This window comes from Lampetra fluviatilis, chromosome 53 (assembly GCF_964198595.1).
Source record: "Lampetra fluviatilis chromosome 53, kcLamFluv1.1, whole genome shotgun sequence".
Taxonomy (NCBI): Eukaryota; Metazoa; Chordata; class Hyperoartia; order Petromyzontiformes; family Petromyzontidae; genus Lampetra; species Lampetra fluviatilis.
In genome coordinates this window covers 7777147-7793300 of record NC_136327.1, presented here as the reverse complement: position 1 = coordinate 7793300, position 16154 = coordinate 7777147, and the positions used below count along the sequence as shown (strand labels likewise).

The 16154-nt window shown below is 45.3% G+C and overlaps 1 protein-coding gene across 2 annotated transcripts in view; it reads left to right on the top strand.

Annotated features, from left to right (window-relative positions):
* The window catches only part of LOC144949349 (dual specificity mitogen-activated protein kinase kinase 1-like), a 45019-nt gene that overhangs the window by 488 nt on the left and 28377 nt on the right, over positions 1 to 16154 (top strand). The window lies entirely within an intron of this gene.

Here is a 16154-nt window from a genome sequence, read left to right as displayed (position 1 = left end):
CTTCGGATGCAACAACTGATTAAATGTAGATTTAAATTAATTAAATATGATCGCACGAATTAAACGCGATTATCGTTATGCACTACGGACTAAATATATGAAGGTGTGCATAATGCGCATGCCCCCCCCCCCCCCCATTGTCAATCCACTGCTGGATGAAACCCCTCGGGGTGTCGTTTGACCATACTTCACCACTCTGGGTGTGTGCGGGTTTGATGTAGGGGAGCCCCAACTCTTGGTCGGATATCACGTTTCGCCCAAGTGTCTTCAAATATGTGCGCGCGTAATGAATTAACCCATCCCCTTGACCGTTACTTTAACATATTTTCTGCGTGGATCAGCATTTAAAGTAGCACGTGTCTTCTCTCGGATAAAATAAACAATCTAGAATGCAGATACATCGCATGCACGTCGTGACCAACACCAGTTGGAAGCTTTGTAAATGAGGGGGGGGGGGTGGAAAGTCTAAAGTCGTCCCCATCGCTGCTGCTGCTGCTGCTGTCTTCACTGCTTTAAAGGAAGAACGGACGAGATCCACTCTGCGTCTGAACAAACACTTTAGTGGATAACATTTTTCGATTTGAAGCTTTCGTGACTGCCGGGATTCATCTTCTTGGTTCTTTCGGTAAAGTCACGTAGAATGGAAATAATAAAATAATAAAAATAAACATAATAAAATAATTCTCACGACGTTTCGGCCACAACGCAAGCAGCCGTCCTCAGGTGAAGAACAACAACAGGTCTGTCGGAAAGACAGCGTCTGAATGGCGCGTCTCATTCAGACGCTGTCTTTCCGACAGACCTGTTCTTCACCTGAGGACGGCTGCTTGCATTGTGGCCGAAACGTCGTGAGAATTATTTTATTATGTTTAATTTTTATTATTTTATTATTTCCATTCTACGCGACTTTACCGAAAGAACCAAGAAGATGGATAACAACATCTTTATTGCATCTTTTAATCTGCTACTATGAATCCACGAGGTCTGTGGGGGGGGGGGGTCTCTCTTTCTCCATTTGGCTGCAATTCTTTCACCAGTCTCGTCTCATCATTCGTCATTCCAGCAGCTAGCCATCATCATGTGTCTTGCCCAAACCCACTTTATTTCTTTAAACAGTCAACATGATACCTTTGTTCACTTGATCCACGTGTTCCTCTGGTCTATTTTAGTGGCATTACAAGCAAGCATCTCATCGTGCTTTCATCGTCGAGTCATGGTTTATCCACTGCTGGCTGATGACCCAACGTGATGGCTCCGATTTAGCATTTTTCCCCTCGTCCAATGTGTTCTGTTTCACATCTTAGCGTAGTTCCAAAACATGCATATCCCCATCTTTCTTTTGCGCATTTGTTTTTAAGCATCCGCTCACATTTCTGATCCGTAAGTCGTATGCATTGATCGTGAATTTCTTGCACATGCAATATGTTCAAATAAGTACCGTTAAAATCAGAGCGACTTTGTGAACATCTTATCAGATGGATATTAACACCTTGGAGCGCTCCATCTCCACGGTGGAGGGTTCCTCACTCAGACACTTTCCATACCTGTCAACCCCTTATCAGTGCCCACCTCGTATTGCAGACCAGTTCAGACTTTATTGGTCACCCCGTGCCTCTTATAAATCTCAACGTTCATCCTACAAATTCCCATCACAGGGTAGAAACACACACAAATAGACAAAAAATGTGGCGGTATTGAAACGGCTGTTCGCCGTATGGACCTGAAAACTAAATTTCCCTGCGCAAGAATACGGGTAAAGCGTATGGGTTGACAGCTATTCTTTCAATTTCTTGGCCTCGGCTGCCTCATTCTACAGCACTTAACCGTCGGACATCATCACTTTCTAGATCATATGACGTGTCCTGTCCAAGCTCACTTACCATTCTAACCCATGTGTTGTTCTCTTTCTGCCAATGGAATTCAAAGCTTGCGATCTCCGCGTGTGCTTTGAAAAGCCTTGGCTCATTTTTTTCTCTTGTGGTGCTTCTTTAAAGACAAAGATCTCCCGTATAGGCTTAACAGACTGTCGGGGCAAGTGCGGTTAGCGAGCAGCACCTATGAAGACCAGAACGGCACACGAGGGGGTGGGTGGCCAGCACCACGCCCGGCCGCCTTTGTCTCCCTTAGTGGCAATGTTTTTACGCATCACACCAAGTACTAATTGAGGATGAGTAAAGAGCACACTTGCACAATAACATTCTAATACTGTACATGCATCTGGCCCCTAGGGCACGCCTTTAAATATTTTCAAGAACGGGGTTCTTTTCTGGCATTTGATATCGGATTCCCCTTTAGTTTCATTTGGCTCCGGACTTGATCTGATAAACTCATTGCTCAAATGTGCAAACACACACATATGTTAAAATGTATTGTCCAAACATCTTCATGCAACAATCCTTCAGAACAGAAGCATTGGGACTGATTTTTCTTAGGATAAATGAAGGACGCTATTGTTTTTCCTACACGTGTTACGAAAGGACCATTGGATTTACAAGTATTAACAACAAGGACTGTTGTTATTCCAGTGGAGTCATAACATCTTATATTCCTCTTTACAATGTGAACAAAGGCGACATTATTCCCCGTGTGTTTAATTGGCAGCAAGATAACACTTGTGACTGTATTTTTTTTATCCAAGCACATCCGCCAAGGGTGTTGTGGGAGTCAATGTACTGCTCAAGTACACTGCACTATGGACCCGACTACCCGATTTCGATTCGCAGGCAGGGCTAAACATTGGCGAGTGCTTTCGAAACTGGTCCTGGGCACCAATACCAACACCCACCTCTGCTCAGGCCAGGTGCACTGAGGAGCCACGTGAATTGTTGAAGGCTCGCTGATGGGAGGTTGCGGGACAGACTCAGGTGCCTTGGGTTTGGCTGATTTAGATGACTGGCAGATGCACCAGCTGTACCCCCCCCTCCACCGGCACCCCCACCCCCACCCACTTGATAAACCCGTACTGACCAGCATGGTGAAACACAGTGTGGCCAAACAGCCCTCATTATGGACACGGTATAGGGAAGTTCTAGATTTGAAGCTTTCGTGACTGCAAGGATTCATATTCTTAGGTTTTTTCGGTAAAGTCACGTAGGTAAAGGGAAGCCTTAATTCATCTAGCAGTGGATTGACAACCGGGCTGTACTGTATACTGAAGCAGGATAATTTCTCCACAACTCGGGCTGTCCGCCTGATGATGCTGGTTGTAGTTACTGGCGAAACGTCGTACTCGAATCGTAAATGTCGTGGGTTTAGTCTCCAACGCACCGGTGTGCTCAACTCGTAACGAATTTTCATGTTTTGTTTACGTGACCAACCTCACTTATTGGCTGTGTCGGGTGGTGGCGGGTTTAATGACGCAATTATATTTCCGCGATCTAACCCAAAAACCTCTATTATGGATACATACACAGAAGCAGGGTTGCCCGTTGACTTTCAACAGCCCTGTATTTGGCCTTTCTCTCTTTGTGTCGACATGCCTGTTCTTTGATACAATTTGACTCCACATGGCTTCCAATGGCTTTGCATTCGTCACCATTGCGGTGTAGCAACACCTTGTGTGGCTTTGGGAAGGATGACACATGGCAAGGGCATTTACTTAAGGTGGGACTGTTTGCCTGTGGGTGCGTCTGGCAAACGGTTATTCGTTATATACATGGTTAGATTTATGGTGGCATTGTGTGTGTGTGTGGTTCACAATGTGTGTGTGTGTCTTGACGCATGTATGTGGAGAGTGGTGGTGTAGTGGTTGATGCATGTGGTGGCTATCTGAACTGGTTTTCCACCTTCCCTACCTAGCTCGTCTCGGCTTCAAATGAGTAACCTGATGCAGTGTGCAGACATCAGCATATGGGAGACGAAGGCAGCCAGGTGTGGTGTTGGCAAAATCACTCCCAAATGTGCAATACCAGTCTTAATCGGTGCTTGCTAAAGTAACATTCCCCAATATTCTTTGTAGGGGATATTTGTATTTTTAGTATGTATATCTATATATCTGTCGCTTTGTGAGTGGGTCTTCGTGTGCGTCAGTATATGCTTGTTCGTATGGCTCATTGTGTGTGACTCTTGTGTGTAGATAAGTTCGTGTTTTCAGCGCCGTGTGCGTCATTCAGAATGTGGGTTTATCTGTCCCGGAGTCTGTTTCACTATATTGCATTATATGTACATGTGCGTGCGTCATTGTATTTTTAAACATCTCCACATCTCCAAAACAGTATATTTTTCAGTATGTTCTTGTCTCCACCCCCCTCTTCCCATGCATTTACTACCACGATGTGACGGTTTGCACACAGGTCACCAATTCGTTATCCTGGCGCAGCAGTTGAAACTACGGTGCAGTGTCTCAAATATTCCCCTGCCGTTGCCCTCCCAGCAGTTTAAATAAGTACACAGCACAAGTCAATCGGTAGGTTGCCAGTGTTAGGCTATATTGTGGGTACTCTCTCAAGAGCTCCTTCGAGAGGAAGCTCTTCTGCCAGCTCTGGCATGACCAAGCAATTACAAGACTGCACCTTTACCTTTTTTTTTACTTCTCAGGGATCAGTGTGTCTATGCGTCTGTGTGTGTGTGTGCCTGTCTGATTCAGTCGAGTGGCACTATCTCTTAATCAGCTGCGTAACGTTATGTGAAAGCTACCTGGCCTATCACTCCATACAAAGCTCCAGATATTCTCTGCCACAGTTATGCCCTCCCTTGTGCTTACAAAACGTGGAGCCCTTTAAGGGAACACATGCACTGGTCTGAAATATTCCTGATGGCCTCCCTACAATCCATTCTGAATGTAAACAGACTTGATTGTGTGAGGAGCTCAGTTCCTTAAAAGATTTGGACACAGCCCCATCAGTGATCTCCTCGGCCAGACTAGGCTGTGTTGACTGGGTCATGTAGTCGGCATGCCCAGTCACCACATGCCCAAGCTGCTTCCATTTGACCAGGTAGAGGGGACTAAAGAGACACAGCACGGGCTAGAGAAGAAATTTACTGTTGTCGTACAGAAGGATGTGAAGCTGATTGGACTTGCCGATAACTAGTACCAGTTGTCAAGATCGGCCTCTGTGGAGGAGGCTTGTGAAGGATGCTGCTGGGCAGTTTGAGGCAGTTGCCCTTCAGCAACAACGGAGGGTGGAGTAGCGACACTCACAACAACTAAAACATAGCACATTGGCATCGTGGAGAGCACAAGTAGTGCACCTGCTAGTCATCTCAGTAAACCCATGGTACTAGGGTCTGTTCTGTGACCTGCCAGCGAGCCTTTTTGACACTTCATGTGGCCTCAAAGTGCACCTCGCCTGGCACATGTTAAATGTGTGGGGGGCGGTGGTGCAATCATTATTGAACTGCGGTACAAACCCAACTACTGGAAATCAATTCCTGCTTGCAGCCAAAATCGGTGACAAATAGCTGAGCTGATACTGGACCTCCCCTCGGTGTGTTAGCATCAGCACTGGGGAGACAAAGGCAGCTGGGTGTCAAGTTGGCTAGCCACCCCCTCGTGAACCGTTCCGGCCTTAATCGGTGCTCGCTAACAGGACTTGCCCCAACAGCCTGATAAGGCTATTAGGGGGATATTTGTCTTTGTGCCCATGTGTCCCAGACTATTGTTGGGTGGCCACGTTTTAATGCCATGGAATGCAAGCCCTGAGTTCATCACCGCCCTCTCCGTCAGGAAGCATTAATCTCCCAACACGGGGGAACGCACAGTAATGCAGACGTTATCATCTGTATGAATGAATATAATATCTCATTGCCTGGGACGCAGCTGCGGTGTAATGGTTCGCGCACTGGATTTGCAATCTGAAAATAAGAATAACGTCTGTTGTGTTTCAACATATCGATGCAAATGGTTTTTGAGTTTTATCAGCCATGTGTGTATGTTCAACTTCTTTCGCGCCGTACATAGCCAGTCGTTGATTGCCATTCCATACCTATGCTATCCAGAAGATCTTGGATTGTCCGATGTTATTGGTATGAGCACTTCATTTAAACTTTGGGCGAACCAGAAGTTGCCAGTTCTATTTCTCAGCGCAGCAGTTGATCCAATGTGCAATTTTCTTGCACCCCCCCCCCCGTCTCCACGTGTTGTTTCTCCCCAGCAGTATAGAAAAGTTAGCAGGCCGCTTGTTGTAAGGTAAAGTGTGGGTGCATTCCACCTCTTAGAAAAGATGTCTGCGTTGAGCAAGTGGCTGCAGGGCCGCAAATTTTATCTAATTTTCCATTCGCCTCTAAATTCAAACCTGTGCGTCTATACGTCAAAAGACGTCAGACTCTATATGAAACTGTCATGATTCGTTTGCTTCACTGCTATTAACATACACATACGTGTGGGTGCTGTGGAACGCTGAATAAAATATCCACTCATTTTACACGTGGTCTGCATATGAATGTGAAAGGTTTGGCATACTTGAAATGCTGGACCAGAGTTGATTTCCATAGTAACTGGGGTGAAGAAACAGTTAATTGGCCGATGAATTGAGTAATGCTTTCAATCATGTGATTTCCTTTATAAAACATAAAAATTACGTATTTACTTTGTTATTCCGCTACTGAAAAACTTTCTCCCCACCCCGTATCCATTGTGTGGGGGTCAATTGGTGAAATGGGGGGAGGTCCAGAACTGATTCAACTAACACTCACAATTTGATGTTAGCCTTGGCCAGGAATCGAACTCGCATTGTCGAATTCACAGGACATTGCACAAACCACTGTGCCAACTCGACCCCCGTAATATCTACTACCTGTTAGCCAGTGCAGGTAGTCCTCTACTTACGATAGAGATGCGTTACGACGACCCCATCGTAAGTCAAAATATCGTAAGTCGAAGATGGCCCAACCTACCCAGGAGTCTTAAAGAATGGTGATAATTTAGCAAAACAGAGCAATTTACAGTACCGTACTGTATAAACTATATACTGTATGTAGTTATTAATAACAATACTGTATTGCACAGTAAAATTTAAAGTAAAAAACAAGGTAAATTCTTAGCCTACCTATATGAATTGCAATTTAATAGAAAGCTTTTTTCAGGAAACAATCCTATCTGCTATGAAAACTTTTAACATGCATTGAACGTATCGTATCGTGGTAACCCTAAAATGAAATCGCTAAAGCTACGTATCATACACATGCATTGAACGTATCGTAACGTATCATATTGTACCGTACTCACCAAGATTCTGTCCGTCGTCTGCACACTCGAACGATGTTAAGGTTGTTGATGGCAATTTTGTCGTATCGCTAACGCCATCGTAAGATCGAAATATCGTAAGTCGGACCATCGTAACTCGGGGACTACCTGTACATTGTCTCATGAATAATAGAGCATGTGATCGATTGAACTCACGCAGGTTTCGTTTGAAAACCCAGTCTGGTGTCGACTGCAATGGGATACCCTCACTTTCCTTGGTGTTGTACAATGAGTGTTTAATAATTAAGCGATTACATGCGTTATGGCCAATATGCTTTACACACACACTTAATAAATGCCTGTCACCTGCTATAATATTTGGATCAAAAAGAAACGTTGACACCAACAAAGACGACGGAGCCAAAGAGAGTGCAAAGATAGCTTGGAGTGTGATGCAGACTTGGGATTACGCTGAGAGATGGAAAGACACACGGAATGGAGAGCATTACCCTGGTTAAAGACGCAACTTCTGCCTTTAATAAAAGTACATAACATAGTGTTGGGCAAGAGACGTCGCTAGAAAGGAAGATGGCTTGTGGCCGAGACTAACAATTGAGTGGCAGCCAAAGGTGGTAACGTGCCCGAAAAGATATCTGTTGTGGAGAGAGAGAGAGAGAGCAACACTTTTGGCTCGTTTACAGATGCAAAGTGGTTTGCTGCATCAAAGGACTGTGAAATATGGCACAAATGTAGAGGCGTTGATCCATCGGTAGATTGATCATGGCAAGTGATGATGTTGATAATGAAGCAGAATAGAGCCACGGAGTTTAATTTAACTTTCCCATAGGAGACCTTGGCTTGGTACGATTCCACTTGCGATTAATTGATGGGTACAGCTTGGATTTTTGTAGCAGCACTCATGTCGAAATGAAGCCAGGGAGTGCTATTAATGTGATTGGATTTCACGTCCATAAATAGATGATTGATCGATTGCATTGTGCAGGATGTGCACCATTCCAAAGGTTGAATATCGAACGGACGAGAGTTATGTTCTCTTAAGCCCCATCACTTCATTTGCGCATACAAAGGGGCATTGAGATGTAATGCCTATCGTGGGTATCAGTTGTTGATTTGAGATCTGCTTCTTATCTGACTTTCTTTGCGTTCACATCACCGTTATCTATATATACCCTCAAATAATTAGAGAAATTATAGAGAACATTTCACATCAAAACCTCCACTCAGCACATCTCACAGCAATCTCAGTATTATTTTAATTATTATTTCACTTGGGTACCCTGGAATGCCTCACTTAGTCTCATGAACCTTTTTCAGGAAGGTCCTGCCAAGTATTCGCAGTATGTAGTGATGGTTGTCATGTAGATTCAAATTGAGTAATTGGCAGGAATTTTTTTTATTTTGAAAATTGGCACCATGATACCTGGCACACCTTGGCATACTCTTGCTAATGATGTCACAGGATTTTTAACGTCCAATGTGAAGCAGACGGCCGTATAGTATTTTTATGGTTAATGGTGCCACAGTTTTAATCAGGGCGGCTAGGGGATTCAAACTGTTACACATTTTCAAGAATCTGTGAATGCCAGAGGTGGGACAAAGTCATTGTTATGCAAGTCCAAGTCGAGTCGCAAGTCATCAAATTCATGACTCGAGTCTGACTCGAGTCCAAGTCACATGACTCGAGTCCACATCTCATAGGTGGGACAAAGTCATTGTTATGCAAGTCCAAGTCGAGTCGCAAGTCATCAAATTCATGACTCGAGTCTGACTCGAGTCCAAGTCACATGACTCGAGTCCACACCTCTGGTGAATGCTATAGGTGCCCCTAACAAAATGATTGGGAGAACATTTCCAGAATGAACATTTCAAATCAAAGCGACAAAACCGTCTCCCCACTCTCAACACATGAATCACGCTATTTAAACACTCTCAATATGCAATCGCCTGTTGAGAATTAAGTTGAGAGGCTCATTAGAAATCAGTGGGGTGTCTATAAATGGATCACCATACGAATTTTTGAGTTTTATTGAAAAAAAAAAGTGGTTTGTAGAACTTGCGAATACAGTCCAGTAGCAGATAATTTTTTTCATAAACCGATTTTTTTCACAACCCATTGCCCAACGCTTTATAAATAGCACATGTGTAACAAAAATCTAGTAAATTCTTTTGTATAGCTTTTGTGCATTGTTCAGTACTTTTAAGAGTATTTTGAATTGCGAAATACAATAAAACCTTGGATTGCGAGCATAATTCGTTCCAGAAACGTGTTTGTAATCCAAAGCACTCGTATATCAGTTGTGATCACGTGACACTCAGCAGACAAAGCATATACACGTACTACTCGTATTGCAAGACCTCGCTCGTTTATCAAATTAATATTTATTTAAAACATTTGCTCGTCTTGCAAAACACTCGCAGACCAAATTACTCGCAATCCAAGGTTTTACTGTATACGTTATTTGGTGCTTGGTGGTCGACAAATATGTTTAGAGGTTCGCCATTGGTACGCGAGTCAAATTTGTTTGGGAACGACGGCCCTCGAGACAACTGGCCAAATTGATCATAGGGTCACCCCAAAACTTGGAGGCAACTACGTAGAGAGGACATACTTGCAAATATGCATATACGCATTTTTCCCTGACCTCTACCCGTCGGTGCTTGCACTGCCGATTACGTAATTAAATACTTCCAAGGACAATACCACGTGTTGGGAAGCATCACATAATCCATGCATATGCAGAGTGTTTCTCGTTTTAAATAAAAGCAAATCATCTCTGGGCAGAGTGGAAACCTGGTGGTCGAGGGCACGTGCGACGGCGGAGGTGAGGATAATCCCTGGATGGTTGCGGCTTACTCTGGTGATGCCAGCGTTGAACTTTGAAACAAGCGTCTGCACCGGCTGACTCTAGTCCTCAGACCGTTTGGCAGCATGGTTTTTGGGAGTGGTGGGGGGAGGGAGGTGGTGGTGCTACAATCACAAGTTAGAGACATCATATTGATTTCTAATAAAAGTAAGTAGGCTTGGGCAGGACACATCCTGGCTAGAATGGACGATGGGACGCGAGCTGAGACTAACAACGGCGAGTGGCAGCCAAAGTAAGGAACAGGCCCCCCGTGAGGGTGCGATGCAGGGAAATGGAGCAATGCAATCCATTCTAGATTTGAAGCTTTCGTGACTGCAAGGATTCATATTCTTAGGTTTTTTCGGTAAAGTCACGTAGGTTATGTAGCCTATTACCATCTACATGGCAGAGGCTCGGTCTCATTTGCAGCATTTGTTATGTAGGCTAGGCGTTAGTCACAAACCGCACCTCTCCATAACAAAGGCTCAGTCAATTGTTATGCAGTCTATTCTTAGTCTTAAGCCTCACCTTACCATATTAATAAAAAGTGTGCCGTTCCTGGCCCTGCCCCCCTCAACCATTATATTTACGGAGTGGTATCTCTTGTAATCCCTCATTTACTTGATACAGCTGTCGGGCTGTGACGGTTCCACCTGAAGACGGAAGCTTGTGTTGCCTCCGAAACGTCGTGAATTTTATTTTACTTTTATTAATTTTAATTTTTTACCTACGTGACTTTACCGAACAAACCTAAGAATATCAATGCAATCCACTCGTATGCAGGAGCGAGTGGACTCGTTGCAACGCAGAGGTGGGTGTGAGAAAGGGAGTTTGCGCAAGTGCGCTTTCCGCCTTTGCCATTGATCACCGAATCAAGGTATGGCTGCAGCCCTGCGATTGTTTATTGATGCCACTGCTGGCCGAAGGGCCTGCAACTCGGGAGGTCTAAAGAGCCCCTCTAGAGCAGCGGTCCCCAACCTTTTTGCCACCAGGGACCGGTTTCGTGGAGGACAATTTTTTTACGGACCGGGGAGGGGGGGGTCATCATTGGGTCTTTCCCCTTTTTAAAGAGGCTATCCAGTGACATTTGTTTTTTACTCATTTTGGCTCGGGTCAGCTTGTGGGCTTACCAATACTGTGACTGAGACAAGTGCGCAGTGCGGGGAAAAGGCGTGGACTGAAGTGGTAAATAAAATAATGGAGGCGGGCCACACGCGGACTCACCGCTCACCTCCTGCTGCTGTGCGGCCCGGTTCCTGACAAGCCACGGACCGGTACCGGTCCGCGGCCCGGGGGTTGGGGACCCCTGGCCTAGAGGGTTATTTAGGCCTACTCTTCCACACGTGCCAGATATCTTGGAAGAAATTGGAGTACCCACGCCTTACCCCCACCTCTGACCTGCGATCAACTTTTAACTGTTATATTCTTTGGGTCTTTCGGTAAAGTCACGTAGGAAAAACAACAACTGTTGGTGTACCTAGCTATGCTGCTGGGCAGACAACGCTCGGGAGGGAATTTAATTAAACTGTCCCATTATTTTAACTGTCGTGCCAGGAAATCTAATCCGGCGAATTTTGGATTGCAGGTCCAGTGTGCTAACTGTTACGCCATGGCAGCGGCATTCGTCTGCAAAGCCGAGTGAAATATGAGTAGCGGCAGAGGGTGCGCACCAGATTTGGCCGTCGCTGCTGCTACCGTGGGGATTTGTAACCAGACCTTCATCCCGACACAGCGAGCATACCGCCGTTTAATTAGCCTTCTTCAATCAGTCGTGGTTAGGATCTTACCGGTTGTGCAAGGGCCGTTTCCTTGAAGTGCGTGTGAACAGGGTTCGTAGCCCTCTCGCTCTCTTCTCTCAGCCATCCTCGCTGTCCACTCCCCGCCCTTAATAAGGTCCAGTCTAAAAGAGCACTGTGTTCACTGCCTATGACTGCCTCTCTCTATTAACTCTCCAAGTTCCTCAGGAATAGAGCAAACGGAGAGACTCGCCTCTGCCATAGAGATGTAGAATTGTCGCCACTCTTGATTACAGTGCTGTAAACAAGACACGAGCACCGCCTTAATGCGCATTCACGTGAGAAATCACTTTGACTTTCTCTATAAGACGAATGCCCCCACGGTTTCGGTTACATCGTCTTGAGATGCGGTTGCATTTAGACGGTGCTTTATTAGAAATCCGCGTTTTTGTCATCTTAACCTCATGGTGGGAAATGGTGGTGGGTAGCTGCAGCGCCGTCTCCTGCCCACGGCCCCAAAGATTCTCCATCTGTGCTCGTGGCCGTATTCTCCTCTCGGGATAAACCGTGACCTCCGCAAGGGGGCAGGTCGCCGAATTATTATTTAATACTGCCCCGGCGACGGTGTGAGGACAGCAGCGGCGCTGGCCGGAGTCACGAGCGGTTTGTGCCACGTGACCACTTTCTCGAGCTCTCTGTCATGCCTCGTTTGCATCCGTCGTCGAGGTCAGTTGGACCGGGTAAGTTATATCCTGTGACCCCCCCCCCCCCACCAAGAGCACCAACACCAATTCTTGTGGGTTTAGATTAATGTTGGATTGCCTTTATGCAGTGGAAATTAGGTATGAGAGGATACGTAGATTCATCGATTGTATAAAAAAAATTACACTTAAAAAATATGCAACCAATTGCGCACCTGGGAATGTATTGTTTATGATGCATACAAACGATGGCCTCCGAGTAGAGAAAGTCATTTGCTGGTCAAATGAGCACTGAGGCTGGCACTCATCGTGTTGACAGCCCTGAGCCAATGGTGATTCCACATTCCCATGGTGGGGGATTGTCTACCCATCAAGGTGTAACCACTGTTGACTTGCCCACAAGCTGGAAATCATTTGATCAGCCTCAGAGTGATGATGGCACCGATCATCCTATAGCTCATTTAGGCCAATGAAGTGAACAGGACTGCACAAAGTGAAATCGTGTACGAGAGGGAGTAGAATTTGGATTTTCAAAGTGGTGGGAAACATTTTTTATCCTCGTTTACCTGCATCATGGAAACAAAGTCATCGAATCACAGGGGAGGTAAATTGTTCCAAGCTTAACGTTATAATTATCACTATGGGAACCTCATTTGCCAGTTAAAATATGATAATTGGTTCTTTACCCTTCTATCTGGCAACAAAACTGACACCTTTTTATAAGGAGTCATGTTTGCATAGACCGCAATACCTGCAGTCATAATACAAACAAAAGAACATAACTCTGATAATGTGCACTGTCCTTGAAGTTGATTGGTCCACACCCGAGACAGCTTTCCTGAGAGCCTAGTCTCATATGGGTTGGACCAGATGACGCCAAAAGGCGCACAACTCAAGGACAATGCACCATCAGAGTATGAGAGCTCGGGGCAAGCATCTACAGAGGTTCCCATAGTGTAGATGCTTGCCCCGAGCTCTCATACTCTGATGGTGCATTGTCCTTGAGTTGTGCGCCTTTTGGCGTCATCTGGTCCAACCCATATGAGACTAGGCTCTCAGGAAAGCTGTCTCGGGTGTGGACCAATCAACTTCAAGGACAGTGCATACATTATCAGAGTTATGTTCTTTTGTTTGTATTATGACTGCAGGTATTGCGGTCTATGCAAACATGACTCCTTATAAAAAGGTGTCAGTTTTGTTGCCAGATAGAAGGGTAAAGAACCAATTATTGTTATAATTATCAACGGTGGTTGTCGCACTGCCCTAGCTTCCTGCGTTCGATTCCCGGCCATCGGTAACGTCAGTAGGGTTGCACGATAATTGCTCGCCATAAATGCATTGAATTGTGGAGGGAACAATTTGTTGTGTACAGGGTGGAGTCAAAGGCACAGTTGGTTAGTGCACTAGCGACCCATGTTCGATTCCGCACCACAGGTATCATCAGAGACGGTGCTTAAACCTCTTGTCACCAAACCGCGCTTGCAAGTCAAATGGACCCCATGACCAACCAAACAATACCGCGTGCGCAGGCCTTCATCCTACGGTGGATTGACCACGGTTGATGAAGATGATAATAGTTTGTAATTTGGCCACATAAACACTCACCTACGAGGAGATGCTGCCATTCGCCAGTGTTTCATTAACATCGTTAATTATTCCACTGAATCACAACCCTGCATTGCAACGATTCATACAATCACAAGGGATAGATAGGTGGGGGTTTGTGATCCTTTACATACCAATATAAGGTGCCACTTGGGAAAAAATATTGAGTGGCATTATAATTTGGCTTTTGCTTTGAAATGCCATTTTGTTGCATGCATTCAAGCAGTACAGAGCAATAGGACTTTGCCAAAACTTGTATTCAACGTGGTAAATTTCTACTCTTTCTATACGACAAAACGCCATTAGCCACGATCAGTTCACTGCTGGATGAGGGTCTACCCAAGCTGCTCCGCCGTCTTTTGTGGTCCTGGGATTAACAGGCCACTTTGCATTCAAGTTGCTTTCATGCCTTGATCTCCACGGTGGACATCCCCTCGGGCGCTTTCCTCTCCTTTTCGCTGACCCTCCTTCATTGTCTTCTCAACCACTGGCTATCATCCCTGCCCAAGGCCACTTTTCATCATGGTCAATACAATCGTCTCTGGCTCGCCTCTTTTCTCCGATCCACGTGCTCATTTTTTTTCTCAATGTAATTTAGAGAAAGCGGAACACGTGGATTGCCGTAATTCCAAATGCGCACCTCTCCACACTTCTTTGTGTGCTATTTTTCAGTTCGAGGGGTCGTTGTCATCATAATAGTTATTTATTTACCCAGGAAGCCACACCGAGATCCGAGGAATATTTTTCAGAAGGGTCCTGCATTGGGCATTTATATCAAGATGTTTTTACCCAAATGATGTGTGTTCATAAATTATATATGTTATTGCATTCTTATTATTACACGTGGGTGGAAACCCGCACGTGCGAGGGGGCAACACTCTATCTCATACAGATGGAACGTATGGTGATTAGTCTATGCTTGCTGTACCACCATCTCTTGATGAGCTCAGATATTGCACCTTGATGCCCATGGGAAGAGAGGTTTTCTACGTTTGTGTGAGCCACCAACCGTGGCCTCCACGGTGCTGAATTGCAGGCCTGCGCCGCCACTGCCCAGCAGTCGGACAAAGAGACGCGCTGCAGGCCACAGTGAGTTATGAATTAAAATACAACAGGGATGATGGTGTGCATGTGGGCCCTGCCAATCCTGCAAGGTGCCAGTGATCGCATCCTGCGTCAGGGAGGGAGATTTCATCGCTGCCAAGTATTTGGCGCAGTCTCCCGCGGCTGTCGGCTTTGCGGCATGAAGAATTGCGCCGAGCCCATATTGATGAGCCGGTGGTACCAAGGCACCCAGGCTGCAGACATGGCTCACTTGGCAACGACGGGCATAATGAGATAGTCGCGTAAATGAATTGGACGTTGCTTGTGTCAATCAATGCAAGTGCTGCAGCAGTGCGTGCTACCGCAATGGCGTTATTGTGGCCTTATTTATCGTTTAAAAATGCCACTGCCGGAATTCTCACCAAGTAGCCATGAACAAAGACCACATAACTCCCATACTCCAGTCGCACCACTGGCTCCCAATCCAAGCCTGGATCAAGTTATAAATCGCACTTGCCATTTTCAAGGTCCTCTCTCATCTCAAGTTCAAGTTCATTTATTAGGTATAGCCCTGTGAGCCATTCGGCTCTTGAATCAGGTGCAACCGCAACAAACAAAAAACAAAAACATGAACAAGAAAACATCTTCAAGTGACTAAGTGCAAACAGAAAATCCAGGAAAAAAAACTGAAAACATTTCAGAAAAAAAGCACCGTACACCAACGCTGTGTGCAAAAATCCCAGTGGGATGCAAGTCAAACAACAACAACAACCACAAGACAACTTAGATTAAGGCCATCAGTCTAACTCCGTACTACAACAAACAAACATGGCCAAACCAAAAAACTTTTCGAAATCACCAAAATAAAGCCATAAAAGCAATGTAACAGTGATCATAGGAACTGTGACCGAATTTTCACAATAAACGACGTAAACAACATGTACCACCAAAACCCTGCAGCCATAGCTGGCTGCATGAGTCACTCCACAACAGTAGGAGCATCAGTCGGAGTATCAAATTTTTCAATGCACCTTTAAGATCAGCACACTAAATCAAACCACAGATAATACTTTGCAGCGGT